Source organism: Coenobita brevimanus, chromosome 65, assembly GCF_032717465.1.
Source record: "Coenobita brevimanus isolate Jiangsu-jjx chromosome 65, ASM3271746v2, whole genome shotgun sequence".
Taxonomy (NCBI): domain Eukaryota; kingdom Metazoa; phylum Arthropoda; class Malacostraca; order Decapoda; family Coenobitidae; genus Coenobita; species Coenobita brevimanus.
The window spans coordinates 8,629,118-8,634,232 of NC_137018.1; positions in this window are offsets into that span (position 1 = coordinate 8,629,118).

The following is a 5,115-nucleotide window of genomic DNA, read 5'->3' on the forward strand; positions in this document are numbered from 1 at the left end:
TTAAGATTATAATGATTTTTGATCATTTAACAATTTCATAGTGTTGTACTGTATTTTAATTTATTTATTTTGAATTTTCCCCAGAGTTTCAACTAAATCTGTTTGAGGGCTGCAGTGAAAGACTTTATATCAGCTCTTCAGCTAGTTTAAAAGACATGGAAGTATTGTACAGTATAATAGCAGTACATTTGATAACTCAGATGCTCAACTTCACTGAATTTGTCTTTGATTCGTGTGTGTATTCAGTCATTCGTCCATACAAGATCACTGTTTATTACTGACAAGAACTGGATACAACTTTGTTTCAGTACTGTTTACTTCCTGTTTTGCTTTTTTCGGTTAGATATATATGGACGATTCTCCAGTTGTGAAAGCCATAAGTTGCATGTTGTGATAGTTTATATATATATAATTACTGTACCTTAATAATTGAGGCAAGCAGAATTTGTTGCAGGTTGTAGTCTTTATTTGTGCTTTTATATATGCCAGATTGGCAGCTTTATGCTTTACAATGCGGTATTGTAATTCACATAATGGAAGTTATATTTATTTGAAGAAAAGCTTTTGTTTTACCTCCAAGTTGAAGTGATCTTATACTTTAATTCCTGCATAGCCTCGTGTTGGTATGTACAGTACTTGTGCAGTAAATCAGTTAAGTTTTATTGATGTTTAACTGGAGAGTGAGCTCAATTTAGGTATTGTACACTTTTTATGATAATGTCACTGTAGTGAGGAAGAAACCAGAATGTGTGGTGAGTTAGAAAAGCATGATTGGAGTTCCAGGGGATGTGTGGATGAAATATATTCAGATATTTACATCATGGAGAAAGCATATTAGAATTATTATTGCTATTTATGAATATGGAAAAGTGTAGCTATGACAAGGTTAATTGAAGATTTTAACTGTTATGGATTGTAAATGTTGAATGCTGTCTAGAGTTTGTGATTGCAGTGAAGCATATGAATATACAGTATACATGCAAATGATGCCATGCTTTCTCTTTGGGAATCCCTGGGCTAGGGCTAACCATATACAATTGATGTTTTCTCTGGATTAGAAGGTAAACCAAATGGCCAAACCAGGTAATTACTGTACTTTCTAACAGCTGCTGGAAGCTGGTAGGAAAAATGAAAAAATGAAATCTGAGATGTGTAACAATGTGTGATTCTCAGCTTGGACTTTGGACTAGTGTCTGAATGTTTCGTACCGAAGAATGTTGGTGTGGCAAGTTACCAAGTTGCAGCCACACCACTCATGGTAGTACCCCCCAAAATCATTGGTAGCCACTCGTCTACAAGCCTTAGCATATGTATGTATGTATGTATTCAGTAAACCTGTGCTATATTGAACCCTGTTAACCCAAACTTTGGATATAGCAACCACCTGCACCTTACCAAATGGCCTAACTCTAAACAAAGAGTCAGCTTAGTGAGGTGACACAGTGGTTGATCAAACAACCACTTGAGTGGTGGTATATAAATACTCATTTTTACCATTTTTTATGTTGTATAGTATATTATTAACTGAAAATATGCAATATTTACCCATACAGTATCAGGGTATAGTAGAATATTGAAATTCATTAGTTTGAACACTTGACCTTCTGTTGGGTATCAACCAATCAAAATTTTATTACAGTATATACAAAACATGAAAACTGATGATAGTAAAGTGATCACTGTAGAGAGAGGGCAACTCTGTGATGTGCTTGTGAATAGAGTTTGAATACCTTGGCATGAATAGAAAAGAAAGATCATTATGCAAAGGAAGTGGAGAGTAGAATGGCTCAAGAAAGTAGGGTGGCCAGTGTTATGAAGGCCATGATACAAAACAGAAGACCGTATGGAGGCTGCAAAAGAAGTGGATGAATGTGTGATAATGCCCACATTAACTTATGGGTGTGAGATTTGTATGACAGAAGGTGGAGAAGTTTGAAATAGGACCATTAAGATATATGTGTAGGTGATGCATAGTGGATAGGATAAGAAACAGGATTGAAAGATGTGGAATAAGGCTGTCAATTTATAAAAGGGTAGAAGAGGAAATGCTTGGATGGTATGGAGTGATAAAGTTTGTACAGTACTTCCTCCTTAACATGATGTTTAGTACCTCCTCCATAACATGGTGCTCAGTGTAATGACTATATGCTACAGGTGTGGGTGAAGTGCGTCTGCAGTGTTAAATTCAAGATTGTGCCCATGGTTTTGCTTGGTATGTGGAGTCAGGATTCCCAAGGCTTGAATGATGTATCAGTGATTATGTGACCCACTTCACTGAGTATGCATTTTGATGAATCTCCTACATTTGTGCTTTCTCGTGTGTCTTGATCCAACCTGATCCCATTTGTAGGTGGGAATAAGGGCTGAGATTATGGTGTAATTGTAGCGAAGGTTACGAATTGCTTTTTGTTGAAGCTGCAGTGTAATATGAAAGAAGTATCTATTGTGTTTTAGGGACAGATTTTCATTGAAGATATTAGGATTTGATCTTAATGGTGTATGTTTCAGAATTGTGTTATGGACAAAATTAAACAAATTGGTATAATTTAGTGCTTGTTTTTCAATCATTTGTGCACTGTTTGATAAGGCTCAACAGTTATGCTTTTATATAATATTGTAATAAGCATTAATTATGTTTCATTTGTTACAGTGGCCCAGCTGCATACAGAGTTTGGGCACACACATGATGCTTGGTTGTTGTACTAGTTGGATGATAATTTTTTTTTTTTTCTCTGGTATACTATAGTTTGCTACTTGCCTTACCACGGGATGATTAAGTGCCTGTAATGTAGTGAATTCATTAAAGCCAAGAGGTAAAGCAACCAAGCTTCATGAAGAGGATAATATTCAAACTTATATATCTGTATATTTTAATGTCTTTCAGGAGTCTGTGATGTCTCATATATAATTTATTAGGAAGGTCTGTACAATAGCCAAAGTTAGTGCATATATAAATTTTGTACATTAGGCTCAAATAAACTGGCCTGAACTGGACAGGTGTGTTTCAGTTTCCAGTGCACGTTTACTATGGAAGTTTTTAAGACTGGATGACTGGCATTTGCATACAATAGGCAACTCTATCATATGGCAAGTACATGCATCAGTTAGTGTCTTATCTTTAGTATCCCCATCCTCAAGTTGCCTGATATTCTAGGAGCTACTGTTAACATACAACAACCTAGAGTACATCCAGAAAACCAATTGCTTTGAAGATCATTGTTAGGGTTAGTCCTTGGGATACAGTGGGTTTATATCATTTACATCTAATTGGTTCAAGAGCGTGGTGCGTATGTGTAAATTTAGACACATGATGTGCATAAATTAATTGTAGATGTACCACATAAATGTATCATGTAAGCTGTTTTAAGATTCGTTGGCCCCAGGTAAGCAACTGCTTCTGTGGGGCTGTCCTACTGGTACAGTTAAGTACATACACAGTGTAGAGAACTGGCCTCCCCATATTGTAGTCAGTGCCTCACAAGGGTTGGACCAGGGTCCTTCCCCACAGCAAAGTGCAGAGAAATACTGTATAAGGATGCTTGGCTCGTGGAGAGATGCTGCAACAGCTCCACCCAGGGTACACGTCGCCACCACGTGCAGGCCCCTCGTCAGAGCCTGTAGTGGAAGTATGAGGTCGGAATAATTTGTTTCTCTGGTGGAGGTTGGATGTGTGGAATCTATTACTTATGCACAGATCTGATATGCAGTCATAAGTAGGTAGGGAGAACCTTGTTTTTGAATTGAAGAGTTACTCATTGTGATTAATCATAGCCAAAGTTGGAATTTCGAGAGAGAGAGCAAGAGGGACAGATACAGAGAGAGAGAGGGTCATCAGAGTTATCATAAGCATCATCGCCACCACCACCACCATCATCATCATAATCCTGACCTTTTTTCCAACTTATTGATAGGGTGAGGTAGTGTCCAGAAACAAGGAGAGAAAAAGTACGTACTGGGAGAACTATCATCATCAACTACAGCGCGGCGTGGTGGGGGTCCAGAAACATCAGCAGGAAAAGCACACTAGTAAGAGAACCATCAACAGAGTGCCTAGCAAGGACAGTCCGCAGATCCATCCACTCGTCATTCATGCATCTGTAATACTTGGTTCCTCCTCACAGGTCAAACGATCCTCACAGAACTGCACTTCATAAAGCCCGTGGGAAGGAGGCCGTAACACCCTTTCCGTAGCGATTAATTCCTCATGTTACGATGTAGCCTATGTTACTGATTCAAACCATGTCGCTATTAAAGCAGTAGCCTAGCAGTCAACACACAAGAGAAAGCGTCGTGCAAATGAAATCCTTAAGTAAGATGTGATGTGGATTCAGATTATATCGATATTACAGCGACATAAACAACATAGAGGAGAATATGTTTAGGTCGGACAGCAAAATAAATCTCTTAGCCTCTTATGGAACCTATAATACTCGTTACGTAACTCCGGGATACGCCCCTGGGGATATCAGATATTTATGATGCAAAAAAAATAGATTTGGATCAATGCCTATAAACCATATGAGGTTCACTAAGGCAATTAATTTTTGCTAAATATCAGTCTTCTAAAATACTAGTTATCTCGCAACACTCAATGCTATTAAATTTCCCCCATGTTGTATTTTAAGTGACATATAAGGCGTAGTCACACCTATCCGTTAGCGATTGGTTTAGCATAACGAAACCTTAACTTCCTCTTGTATGTTATTTATGATGTCGACGTAGTTTGCGTCAGATAGCGTACAAGTAGAAAGAAATGTTTTATATGCAGAATAAATCCCTAACGAAGAGGGATCACGAAGTTTCCAGAGCCACTTAGAGTACCACCATAACCCGTATAATTAAAGTAACTACTGTAAATATACTTCACGCTCACTCCTGAGGTTTCATATTTCTCATTTTGGTTTTCGAAGCATTTGAATCCTTAGGCTCCCTTCTCAGCCTCGGTCACTCTCTCGCTCTTGGACGGGTGTGTGTCTGATTTTGCTGTGGATATACCGAGTGAAATATTATTGTTGAAAAACGGAGTGATCCATAATAATAATCGTCCTTCTTCCACTCTGCCGGGCGATTTCTAGTGTGTTGTCATCAGTGTCTTCCCTGTATCATTCACTTCAT